Genomic DNA, 14,007 nt, shown 5'->3' with positions numbered 1-14,007 from the left:
AAGCAATGTATTTGATTCTACATGTAGTTACTGCGGTGAGGATTGCATTTGCCCAACATTGGAGGAGTGAAGAACCACCTAATGATGAACTGATTTTAAAAAAGATCTTGGACTGTGCCGAAATGAACTGATTTTAAAAAGGATCTTGGACTGTGCCGAAATGAACAGATTGACTTTGTCCCTGAAGCAAATCTCTTGCAAATAGTGTCAGCAATGATCAGAGTTCTAACGATAGCTGGAATAGAGCAATAAGTATGTGTGTAGGGTATGAAAGATGCTGGGTTTCCATAGGTTACCGAACCATTAGGTTAGCCTAAGGTCTCATAACAATGACTATGCCTGAGAGGAATGCTGGAGACTGACTGCTAACATGTCCTGGACTGTGATAAAATGTTGCTGCTTTGTAAGAACAGGCAGCAAAAAGCACAGATGGGATAGAGAGCATGCTCTCACAGCAGCAGAGAAGCATGATTCTGTTGTAAGGATGTTTTCTGCTGAGCCTTGTTTGAACTGTACAATCAATCTAAGAAATAAAACCCAGCTATTGGAGTGGTGTGCATACCTGGGTCCCTAAACTCTGAAATTAAATCTCCTTGGGAGCTGGCTGTCTATTGCAGTGTGTGCTATGTATGTATGATTAGAGCTTCATATAGTGATGTATAATTATAACTATTAAAGAATATTAGAACAAAGACAATTATGTGTAGTTGTGCAATTTGTATCATCCACTCTATAAGGTCTTATAAGTTAGGTTTGATCAGACTGGCATGAGGGCAAATTATGGTAAAACAGTATTAAGGAAATAACTAACTAATCACTCACATTGCCTGTAGTAATCCCATTTAAGAAAATGAGATTCGGCAAATGCAATGATTTGTGATTTATCTTCTAAAGATTGTGGGAAAGGAAGCTAACAATTAATTCTGAATATTTAGCAGTTCTATTGGTTTTAACAGGACTTACTTCCAACAAATTTATCTAGAATGCTAGATATTATACTGTTCTTCACTGGAAGTTCTAGGAGGTCACACAAAAAATAATTGAAATCTTATATACCATAATATAATTTGAAGACAGCATTTTTTCACTTTTCCAAAGATATGTAAAAGGTAGAGTGATTGTCCTGTGTTAGTAGTTACAAACCAGTCTAGATTTAGTAATCTGAAATAAGACAAACTGTTGCACTATACCTGAACAAAACTGTGGAAAAAGCAGTGACACTACCATTTCTTCTTCAAAACACCTGTTAAAGACATAAGAGTGTTGCATCTGGTCAATCTACATGGGCCTCATTTTACATTCAAAGACCCTGACTGTAGATTAGCTAAAGGACTGCTTTCTCTCTGAAACTCCTCAGGGGTCTTTTTGTACCTCATGGACTTCCAGAGCCATATCTGTATTCCAAAGGTATACAGGGTGCTGTTTCATTCTAAGTGTTTGACAGAAAATACTGTGTAAAATGGCTTTCCAGTTTGTCAGCCGTAAGGTAAAGAAGCAATGGAATTCAAGAACTTTTAAAATTCATAACAGAGGACAAACAGCTTAGCGGCTGGGTGAACTGTATATACACTCAAACACATCATAACCAAGTTCTAGCTGGATAGAGGAGAAAACTCACCTCCCAATGAGCAGCTTCTACATATTATAGACCTAGAACTCCACAGTGGTTAAGCTAGTGAGAAGGGGATCTTTAAGGGGAAAAGTTACTGGCACCCTGCTTTTATCCTCCTCAAGTCATCTCTACATCCCCCTCTGATGGCCTTAGACACATACCGAAATATGCAGTTCTCATTCACACAGAAAAACCAGAAGTCAGACTGTTAATCTCCACAGCTCTATGGCTCCTGCTTGCTCTTCCTTCCAGCAAGTCAGGCTAAGCAATATATTATCACATCCCAGCCCAGAACTTTGACACCTGCAGGGCACCTAAATGGCTTCTCATAATGAAGTTTCACAAACAGAAGATGATAGATAACTTGTGTCTAAAAGCACAGGCTAAAAGGCCAGCAACTGCTTGTCAACAGCTCAGTGAGCTAAATTATTACAATATCATCTGGAAAAATATTTTTTTACATAGGGAAAATACTTTAGACTTTATCTTTAATACTCTTTTTAGGAATAATTGTGGAAATCCTTCTTTCTCATATTTATAACATGTTTATTCAGCAGTTAAGTCCCAATGTCTAAGGAAGAAGTCAGACATAATATTTTAAGAGTGATGAAAATGGTCTAAACATATCTCTAAAGTCCTGGAAACAGTCTTACATTCTTCCAATTTGGAACAAGCTCTGGAAAAACTAGTTCTACATGTTTCCATCATGTCAAGGAAAACTGGGGTATTGGACTCGCTTTGGCAATTGCCATGTTGCCATCATCTGCTACTTTCCCTCCAGTTCCCTGTGGGAGAATAAAATAAATGATATCCATATAATCGTGCTGGGACAAAATGCAAGAAAAAAATAGCACGTCTTTCCATGTAAATGCATTTTTAATTGAAATTAAAGTTAAATAGTAATTGGAACTCTACATACTTGATCAGTGTTTGTTTCAACTAATTTTTAGTGCAAAGTAAAAAAGCCAAAGAGCTTCTTTTATCACATCTAATACAATAATATGCCTTCTGACTTTTTTTCATTACTTAAGATCAGGATATTCAACACATGGCATATTCTCTGCTCCAACTCCATTTTATTGGTTTCCATTGATGAGTGATGGTGGACATGATGGCAGAGAAGTAACACATGCTGGGGCAAATAAGCAAAGAACGAATAAATAAAACAATAACTTCATGTATAAACTGATGGGATCTAAACTGGCAGTAAAAGAGATCTTGAGACTGTGGTGAGTAGCTCGGTTAAACTATCCACCTAGTGCATGGCTGCTGCAAAATGACAAACTCTGTGTTAGGCATAATTAGGAAAGGCATTGAAAATAGAGCCATCAATGTCATAGTGATATAAAGATCTATGGTGTGACCACTGTTAGAATATTGTGATATGGTTACTGCATCTGAAAGAGATATTGTATAGTTGGAAATAGTGCATGAAAGAGCAACTAAGATGTTCAAGGAGCTGAAGCAATTCCTCTGTGAAGAATGGTTGCAACAGTTGACAATGTTTAGCTTGAGCAAATAAGGAACTGTACAAAATCATGCATGATGTGGAGAAAGTGGATAGGGTGGGATTTTTGCTCACTCTTCCATAATACTCAATCCCAGGACCATCCCATGAGACTGATTGGTGAGAGATTCAAGACAGATAAATGGGAGTACTTATTGATAAAGCACATAGTAAAACTATAGAATTCACTTGCACAAAATATAGTAATACGCACCAATTTGGATGGCTGTGAAAATAAACTGGACAATTTTATGGAGAAGGGTATCAAGAGCTACTAGTTCTGAAGGCTATATGTGATCTTCAGTAGCAGAGACAATATGCCCATGTGCACGAGTTGTCAGGGAACATGGACAAGAGGCTCTTGTTCCTTCTCTATATTCTCCTTCTGAGATCCTGTGAGCAGTTGTTTGACCACTGTGTAAACAGAGTGCTGGACTAGATGGACCCTTGGTCTGACCCAGCGTGCCTCTTCTAATGTCTTTTACTTTGTGCTCATCCACCTTTGTACACATGAAGATGACCCTGCTTCAGTGATTTGAAGGCAGATGGGGAAGACCTGTTAATTCAGATATGCTAGTTAAATGGGCAATATCCAATGCTGGAAAACCAATATAGGCTAGAATTGACATGAGGAGGAAGGGAGTTGAACCTCTTTCAGCCCAAAGACAACTTCCTTTTTGGAAAATCTGTCAGGGTCTATATTCTAGTGGTGGGAAGCCTGAAGGCAACAAGAGTGGGTCCCAAAACTACTACCATATATTAGTTAGTTCAAGTTTAGTTTAGCCCTTACTGCTGGTAACTAAGTTTAGGAGAACCATTTCAACTTTTTTGAATGGGAAAGAACTGAACAAAAGCCTGGAAACCATCAAATAGCTCATGATGAGGAGAGGGAGGATGAGACCATGTGGGGAATCCTGAAGGACCAGGCTAGGACGCTAGTAAGGCATGATTTGGCTCCTGGGCCACCCCTGTGCTAGAGGTTGTAGATGCTAGTCTTTTTAATCAACAAACAAACATCAGTTCCAGTTGGGTCCATAATTCAGTAGATGCCATATGATCCCTCCACCTTGCTCTACGCAGAGTAATGGACCACCAAATTCTGGACCTGTTTCAGCTTCTACTTTTTTCAAGGGAGCCTGGTCTCTCACTCTGTACAATAATCCAACAGTTATCATGGAATGTATCATAGTATTTATTCATTTTGACACCAGGACAAAACCTTTTTATTTACCCAGTTTTTAAATTGCTAATTGGCATTTTAATTATTTTATATCAGATACTGGCACTAGAGAGTTTTTAATTGTTTTATTGTTGACTTAATTGTTTTTAATTCTTTTTGCGTAAACTGTCATGAGATTTTTAATGAATGCCACTACAGAAAATTGTAAATAAATAAAATCTGAGTACAATCATAATATTCATAAATTCTAATAATAATCACAATAATAATAAATTCTATAATTCATAAAGGCAGCTGGAGAGGGCCAACTAGTTCAACTTCCTGTTTATTACAGCAATCATAGAACAAGAGCATCCCCATGCAGAGGTAGTGAGCTTTAGCTATTGGATAGCACAGAAATATAAGAAACAGAAATAAGCAAGATGAAATGTGGAGATGGAATTCTGCTTTAAGATCTCCAGCATCATAATTGGTTTAGCTGTCAAACTACTTACTATTAAGAAGTTCCTCCTCATATTCAACAGAAATCTATGCTCCTGTAATTGTTCTGATTATATCATAAGACAATAAGTGACTAGGCCTGGCTTGATCTGTCTTATGAGACAGTTTCCAGGGCATTTATTTTCTAGCTTTGTGGCTTCTCAGTTAATACAGGTTTTGCAGTTTTTCTTTACAATAGTTTGAAAAATCTAATAGTTTTAAGATGATCTCAAAGTAGCTTACACAGAACAAAATCCCCATTTAATCTCTGCATATTAAGATATTTTTCATTTGAACAATGCATTTTATACTCTATTTTCCCATAAACATTTTTTGTTCTTCTCAGTGCAAAGCTCCAAAACAAATTGATACAGATTTATAAGCACTTGCTGTTCATAACTTGTGGCATATGCAAGAATATAGTAAATGATATAATTGGCATTTTGTAACTCATCAAAATCAAACCTCAGAATACTAAAAATACATGGCATTATTTCTATCTTCCTAGAGAACATGGACCTGACTGCAAACATTAAATTTTTGACAAATTATTGGGTTGACTACTGCAGTGTGTTGCATGACTTTGTCCAGAAATTACAGCTGAGTGACTGTGAGAAATGCTACCACATGTACTCAGTTCCCAGACAAAGGTCATCAAGTTGCTCAGTGCAAACTTCAGGGCACACACGCACACATTTAGGTATATACACCTTTGCAAATACTTATTTTAATTATGTGTAGCGATTAATAAATATAATTAACCAACAATTATTTACTGCACAAAAAATTAATATCTAGAAATGTCATTATATTGGGATAGTTCCTAATTTGTGAACTATTGGAATTCTGTATCTTGATAACATTCCTTAGAAAACAAATAGTTGATCTTTATTTTGGACTTTGATATTCCAACACATAATATACATCCTATGTTTCTGGAAGTTCCCTTGTTCTAATGACCTTAATTTTTCCATAAGCCATGTCCCAGACTCTGAGCAGGTATTCCATCAAAGAGGGAAGATTTTTAGCTATTGGTTAAACAGTTGGTTGTTCATGAGTGAACCATCACTTCAATGTCTTCTGAAAGAGTGGTGCTTTTAATGTGACAAAACAGTATTGACATTGGATCCATTGGCTTTCTGACCTTTGAACCTATTTAACCTGATGGCACATGATTTTTGGAAACAGAAGAATACCAGTCTGAACTACCCTGCAGAAAACATGTGAGAAAAATTACTGTTCTGCACAATATATATCAACATACTTAATTCTTCATGGCTGCAGTGTCTTCGAACATTATTTTCACATGGAGAGCTGTATATGTTTGTGTTCCAGTGACTAGACATACCTCACATTTTGTGACATAGTGTTTGGATTTAAGAGCATGAACTTTAAGCTAACAATTTTCACTCATATAGAATCTATATTTCATAACAACATAACTTTTCACAAACATAAAGACTCACAGTGAGTTCTGCTTCAAGCAATGTGTGAAATGAGGAGTTTTTTCAAAGAAGATTGACAGAAAGGATGATTCTATGGTTTCACTCAAATGGTCTACTAGTCATGATTCCCTACTCACTCTCAGCAGCAAAGTCAAGAACATAGTAGTCATGGAACAAAAGCTAACATAGCAAAAGTGGTAGACTATTACCACAAATACTTGTGGAAACTCCCCTTTCCCTTCATTAACATGATATTACTCCTGATATGAACTGTGCAGCATAGATATCCACACATCCAGAACAGTGGACCCAACAAATCCCATTGTGACTGTATCAGGAGGGAAGGGCAAGCTAAAGATGCCTTGTTCTTGTTTTTCCATGAAGAGTGACACAAGGAAGGCAGTACACACTCCAGGCCTTTATTCTCTGGTTACACTTCTCACTGGTTCACTTCCCGCAGCGTCTAGGCCAGGGGTTGGCAACCCGCGGCTCCGGAGCCGCACGTGACTCTTGAACCCCTCTGCTGTGGCTCCGTCGCGCAAAACACGTGCCAGCACAGCCGCTGATTTGCTCAAAGCTCCACTCAGGAACACAGCGCTAGCTAGTTAAGTAAATCAGCTATGTTACCAGACTCAGCCAGTCAACAGCTGGGGCAAACCTGGGTGGACCCCAGACCCAAGCCAAACAGAGCCTGAGACAAGACTTAGAGCCAAAATCAGTTTTATTCTAGTGCACTATAGAATAAAGGGAGACAAAAGGGGACATTCAGCCCAAAGTAGTGCCTCGAAAGTTGCACCCCAGTACATGAGTTTTATACCCTAGGTAGCCAATTAGGTCACCTAATACACATCTAATACATTGATACATCAATGTATGCACCCCCTCCTGTGCTGGAGAAAGAGTCCTTTCTTCTGTCAAGGACCAGACATTTCCCATGTCTATTTTTTATCTGCTCAAGATTCACACAGGCTTGCCATGTTCTTACTCCCTGCACATTTGCAACTTTCATGGTGGCTAGAACCAGTTTCCACTGTCCCTTTGATTACTGTATTTGAGGTCAGGTTAGCTGTGGGTTACACAAAGTTCATTTTGTTCTTATCTGCCCTCCCTTCTGGGACAGTATAACTATGGTGTTTTTACTATGTGGACTTCCTCTGGCCAACTACTTTTGGGGTGTTTTGGGGTGCTGCAATTGGCAACGGCTAGTTAAGTAAATCGCTACATTCCTTTGCTAAACAAGTTTCCTGCAGACTCTCACGTTACAAGAAATGCTGCTGAAAAGATTCTTTTTGTCCCAATGTAATCTCCTTCATCTTGTTACCTGAAACATACTCTCTCACAACACTTAGGCTAACCACTTAGCCAGAAATCTGCAGCCATATTGTACTTCCTGTCCAGGAGGGATGGGGGAGGTATGGAGAATGGCTGAAAGGTTTTGGCAGCCCCATGTAACCCAAAGGGCATATATTTAAATTGAAATAGCCCTACAGGGGTGGCAAAGGCTGTCTTTTCTTTGGACTCTTCAGTTAATGGGCTTTGCCAATATCCCTTGGTGAGATGTAAGGTAGAGAGGAAATGGGTCTGCCCCAGAGGATCCAGCAACCCATCTATTTGGGGCATGCAGTAGGCACTGAACTTTGATACCACATTGGCCTTTCTGGAATCAACACAGAAGCAAATACTCTGATTCTGCCTGGGCACTAAGACTGGTTGACTTCTCCAAGCGCTCACCAATTCCTCGATGACCCCAATTGAAGCATCCTCCTTACTTCCTCTATTACCACTTCCTTCAGCTGAGGTGGGTAGGGTCATGTTGGTACTCTGACAATGGCCCCAGGGACTGTTTGTATATGATGGGTTATGACTGTGGTGTGCCCAGGTCGATCAGAGAATACCTCTGCAAATTCAGCCTCCAAGGCCTGGACTTGTGCTACCTGAGCGGGTGGTAGTTGGGGATCAAGGGATAACTTCCCAGGGTATAAAGACGGAGTCTCGGGCCCCTCAGCTGTGCATACTGCCTGATGACTGGTACTCTCTTTCCAGGCTTTGAGTAGATTTACATGGGTTGAGCGCCTCTTATTGGTGAGACATATCTCATAGTCCACTGGCCCCTCCTTTCTAATGACCTCATAAGGCCCCGACCACTGTGCAAACAACTTGCCCCCTCCCATGGGTAGGGACAGGAGAATGCGCAGGCCTGGTTGAAAAGTTGGACATGCTGATCATAATAATACTGCTGCTCTCCTTGGGCTTGCCTTAAATTACTCTCAGCCCACTGAGCTAGGTCAGTGAGGTGTTTTTGTATATCCAGCACATACTGGAGGGTAGAGGTGGGCTCTGGGGTTGATGCTTCCTAGTGTTGCTTGACCAGGTCTAGAACTCCCCAGGGGTGTCACCTGTATAGTAACTCAAACAGCAAAAACCCTAAAGTGGCTTGAAGCACCTCCCTTATCACGAACATCAAGTGCCCCAACAAAACATGCCATTGTCACGGATAGGTTGACACAAACTTTCTAAGCATCTGCTGCTTAGAAGGGTCTGGTTAAAGCGTTCCACTAGACCATTGGTCTGTGGGTGATATACCGTTGTGTGTAAGGGCCTTATCTTCAACAGGTCTCACATCTGCCTCATCACCTGGCTCATGAAATCAGTGGCTTGATCCATCAAAATTTCCTTGGGGATGCCCACCCTGGCAAAAACTCCCAAGCTGAGGTACTTAGAGGCATGGCCTCAGAGTATTGGGTAGCATAGTCAATCACCACCAGTATATATAGGTGTCCTCGGGCTGACCTCTCCAAGGGCCCTACCAGGTCCACCCAAGTCCTTTCAAAAGGCTCCCCTATGACTGGCATCGGTATCAAGCACCCTGCAGGGGCTCCTTTCCTCTGGGTCTTCTGGCATTCTGGATAGGACAAGCAGTACTGCTTGGCTTGGGCATATACCCCTGGCCAGTAGAACCTCCGGACTAGCCTGTTGGTGGTTTTCTCCACAGCTAGGTGGCCAGTGGTAGGCAGGTCGTGGGCTAGTTGTAAGGCTGCTAACCTAAGGGGTTCAGGAATCACCACCTGTCTCAGTTCGCCGTGGTCTTCCCGCACAGGTATGATCCTATACAACAACCCCCCTGTAATCTCAAAGAAGGGACCACGCCTTGCACCTTCTCTTCCTTCTGAGGGGTCCTGGGCTTGCCTCAGGGCATGGACAAGGGAGGCATCATTTTGCTGGAGGAAGACCAGCGGCTTGTGAGAGGTACGCAGAGCTGTAAGGCCTACGTCTTCCTCTTCTCCTGCCAAGACTACCTCTGAACTTACCTCCCTCACCAGCTCTTCAAAATGGGGCCAATCATGTCTAATTATCAATTCATAAGCTAAACTAGGGACAACTCCCATCCTACATAGTTGTACCTTCCCCTTTACCTCCACCTTGGCCCATCGAGTGGCATAAGGCTTGACATCCCATGTATACATTTCACCTGCAGTATTTCCACCAAGGTTCTGCCCTGGGCTTGCCTAACCAAGGGGTGACCACAGCTGGTGTCTACCAAGGCCTCAACCTCCTTTCCATCCACCCTGGCCTGAACCCGCCAAACTTGCTGAGGGGTGGCACTCACCGGGGCGGACCAACAGGCTTCCATGAAGTCACACTCCATCAACGGACAGTCCCACCGGAAATGCCCCTCCTTGCTACAAGTAAAGCATACTGGCTTCAGCTGGGATCCTCTTCCTTTCCCATTTGTAAGTCGTGGTGAAGCCGGGGGCGGGGGGCGGTGCACCTACTTCCAGTTGGACAACTGCCTTGTGTCTCGTGCCCCTTCCAGTGGGTGCTGGTCCATCCGCTCTTGATCTCTCTGGACCCCTGTTGCCATGGCCTCCAGGTGCTCTCTGTCTCTGACCCTCCTGCCAGGGCGGACCCGGCCTGTTGCCTATATCTGGCTGCTCAGTGGCCACAAAGATTTCCATAAGACCAATGGCCCCTCTAGGGTTTCAGACCTCTGACACCTAACCAGTTTCTGGCTGGGGTGGGTAGGATGGTTATAAACTGTTCCAGCAGGACCAGCTCAGCCACCTGTTCAGCACTGCAGACTGCAGGCTTCAACCATCTCAGCCCATTAGCCCAAATCTAATGAATTCCAAAGAGTTCATGGAAAACATGTGGACAGTATTCTGCCCAGTACTCACTAAGAAGCTGAACAATTCCATCATTTAAATAAAAGTAGCCTCATATGTTTCAAGTGAATGTATTGTACTGGGTATTTGGCAATCTCTTAAAGGACCAAACCCTGCAATGGTAGAGCAGATTGTATTGTGACAAAAGTAACATGAGTGAATAGGCTGCCTCATGAATGTTTTAGTATCAGCAAAACAGGCCACTGTCTGACAAAACTATCATAACCATTATATTTCTGGTATTAAGGAAAAACAGAAAAAATATAATCTGTAACCTAATACCGTGGTATTGTTTCAGAGAGGAAGTATGTACAAGAACACCAATGGGTGATGAGGGAAATGGAACAAGCAAGTTGTTTGTTATTCATGTTCTGTGATCCATTTGTTTCTAAAATAATGGCTACATGTCTTGAGTTGATGTTGAAGAAGATACTGACATAATGTTAGTAGGGTTCTTGCTTTTCAGCCTTCGTGGTATTTTAATCTTAAGAGGATATGTGCAGAGGCAAATGGCTTACCTTGCTAATGTGGTATACTGCAGGGATATTAGATGAACATTTATTTATATAGTAGTATCTAATTTGGGGTAAGCAGTGTGGAGCCTTGTGGTGCTAGTCCACCTTTGGTGCTAATAAGGTGTCCTACCCTTCCCATTTTAAAAACATTTTCGTACAGCCACCTTGAAATAAGTTTCTCTTGGTGATGTTATTTAGTATGTTAGTGTTAGCTTAGACCCCACCTCTCTCTTGTGGTTGGGAGCATTATTTGTACTTTGCTACTTCTGCCTTGGCAGCCATTTTACAGTGGTGCCCAGGAGTATATCTCAAATTGTCAAATGTGCCAAGGCCTAAAAAGGTTGCCTGCATCTGTTTTAAGTTCTTAAGCTATAATCATAATTGCTTAGAAAAGTGTCACTAAAGACACATTCCTGTGCAAGCTTGAAAAGGAAGAAAGGCCTACAATGCCTGGCATGCTCCAGCTAGCTATGCTATCTAAACTTGCACAGGATTGCACCCTTGAAGATGTTCAAAAAGAGCAATTCCTGCTTATAAGGTTAAGTTGCTAATTGTAGGTGATGAAAATATAAGGCATACAAATACATTTATATGTATAAATGTAGGTGTTGCAGAAAACCACCAATCAAGTGTTTATATGGCTGTGGCTTGTTTGGAAAGAGTCAAGCCAGAATTCCTGTTCATTAAACAACCCCAAATTATGAGTACTTTGTTTATTAGGCTTTTCTAATGGCAGGAGCAATACCAAGCCAGAGAAATCAAGGCAAGGCAATCACTTTCTCAGCAGTCTGTTCCATTCTCAAACAGCTTGTACTATCAGGCAATTCTTCCTAATGTTTAATCAAAATTCTCTTCCTTGTCATTTGAATCTGTTGACTGAGATTCTGCCTTTCGGATCAAGAGTAAATTTTGCTCCATCATCTACTGGACAGTCATTCAAACACCTGAAGAAAGAGCATATAACTACTTAATCTTCTCTTGTTCAAACTAAATATGCCCAGGTCCTTCGACTTTTCTTCACGGTTCTTGGTTTTCATGCTGTTCACCTTGTCACCTTCATCTGGTCATGTTACAGTTCTCTGGTTACACTTGTCAAACTGTTCCCAGAATGGAATGCAGTAAGCTGTAGTTGAGGGCTTACCAGAAGAGCATAGGTAGCACCAGTACTTCTTGCAATATGGTCACTAAACTTGCTGCTGAACGCTTACATCAGATAACAGAATTATGTAAAGAAAAGATAACATTGATTTAATAATTCAGAAAGCATTAAGATTTTTAGAGTATAACTTTAAGGAATCAAGTTGTAAGATCTGGAATATAATCTCAGTAATATCTTGTAATATCTTGGCTAGATGGAGGGGATGTGGTGGATGTGGTTTACCTGGATTTCAGCAAGGCCTTTGACAAAGTGCTGCATGATTTCCTGGTCAAGAAATGGTTGAGCTCTGGGATAGATTGATGCACTGTTTGATGGATTAGGGCATGGTTGAGGGTGCACAAGCGACTATCATTGAGAAAACATCAGGATGGCAGCCAGTGCCAAGCAAAGTACCCCAGGGCTCAGTTCTGGGACCAATTCTGTTCAACCTTTTTATCAGTGACGTGGGGGAAGGGATAACCATTCTGCTGAGTAAATTCACAGATGATAAGGATCTGGACAGGCTGTGGAAGTGGATGGGAGCCAACAGGATGACATTAAATGTGGATAAGTGCAAGGTCTTGTACTTGGGACTCAGGAATAGGTGTCACAGGTACAGGATGGGGGGCAAGTGGCTGGAGAGCAGCACTTGTGAAAGGGATCTCAGGGTACTTGTTGACAGCAAGGTGAATATGAGTCATCAGTGTGATGCAGTGGTTAAGAAAGCAAATACCACCCTTGGATGTATAGCCAGAAGGTCACAAGAATGGTAGCCAGGTTGGGAGGGATGACATATGAGGAGAGATTGAGGGAACTGGGTCTTTTCAGCCTGGAGGAGGAGACTCCGAGGGGATCTTTTAGCAACATATAGATATGTGAGGGGATGTCATATGGAGAAGGGCTATGACCTATTCTTCCCTGCAGTGGAGGGCAGGCCATGTTCCAGTGGAACCCAAAGCTCAAGGAAGCATGCTTCAGGTTGGATGTCAGGAAGTACGTCCTCATGGTTAGGACCCCTAGGATATGGAATGGGTTTCCGAGGAAGGTGGTTAAGGGCCCATCAGTGAGGGTGTTCAAGGAATGATTGGACAACCACATGTTGGGGATCATATGAGTGGAGCTGGCTGGAGCTGGGGGTCAGACTAGATGGCCTGTTTGTTTCTATGTTTTCTATGTTTGTAAAAAGAGAACTGAAACTGAAGCTATACAGTTCATATAGCATTTTAATATGAGTGGATCGCAAGTATCCAGAGAGCCGTTTGAGCTGGGGTGGGATAGAAATCTAATAAATAAGCTAATAGATACCTGTTTTCAGTGTAAACATCTGTAACATTTTTACTCTTTAAAAGTAGGCTCTTAATGTATTGACATTTTTGTCGCTTATTTCCCTTTAGCTGATTGATGGAAATATTGAGTTCAGTGGGGATCATTCTAAGATACATGTGTATAGCATTGTAAAGCAACATGTTGAAAAATTTGTTTAAAATGTAATTTATTTAGAAAAACTGAATTGAGAATTATTAAGGGCAGAATTCAACAGGCAGTTGCTCTCCTGCTGATTTCTTTTTACTCCACTGATTCTCTTGTGCAAGTGGTGGGTCCCATTAATTCCCTTGTGCAAATGGGAACCACTGTTTATGTAAGGGAGATTTAGTGCTTCTTGAAATGAGAGAAACACTTGTTTGTGGAAAGAGGCAGGTTAATGGAGCTCCCTTAGGGCAATGAAATGGAGTGGGGGCATAAGTTTGAGTGTTCCTGGTTCTGCCTTCGATTGCTTGTAAAATCCAATTTTATGAAGAGTTTATGGAAAACATGTTAAAAATCAACTTAATGTGTATTTGTTTTATTTATATTTTTAAAAAGTATAACTTGTATTTTTAAAAAATCAACACAGACCAGCATGCAGCATAAAGTATATGAAGAGCCATATATAACATTGCAAAGCAGCAACGTAACAAAACCTACTA

The 14,007-nt window shown here is 41.2% G+C and overlaps 1 protein-coding gene across 1 annotated transcript in view; it reads right to left on the bottom strand.

Annotated features, from left to right (window-relative positions):
• Positions 1 to 14,007, bottom strand: part of LRP6 (LDL receptor related protein 6) — a 274,404-nt gene that overhangs the window by 256,073 nt on the left and 4,324 nt on the right. The window contains exon 2 of the mRNA XM_044418370.1: positions 1,191 to 1,243. The gene's annotated coding sequence lies outside the window, so the exon portion shown is untranslated. The remainder of the gene's footprint in view (positions 1 to 1,190; positions 1,244 to 14,007) is intronic.

Source organism: Varanus komodoensis, unplaced genomic scaffold, assembly GCF_004798865.1.
Source record: "Varanus komodoensis strain SLA01 unplaced genomic scaffold, ASM479886v1 scaffold9, whole genome shotgun sequence".
In the NCBI taxonomy this organism is placed as follows: Eukaryota; Metazoa; Chordata; class Lepidosauria; order Squamata; family Varanidae; genus Varanus; species Varanus komodoensis.
This window is presented reverse-complemented; position numbering and strand designations above follow the sequence as displayed.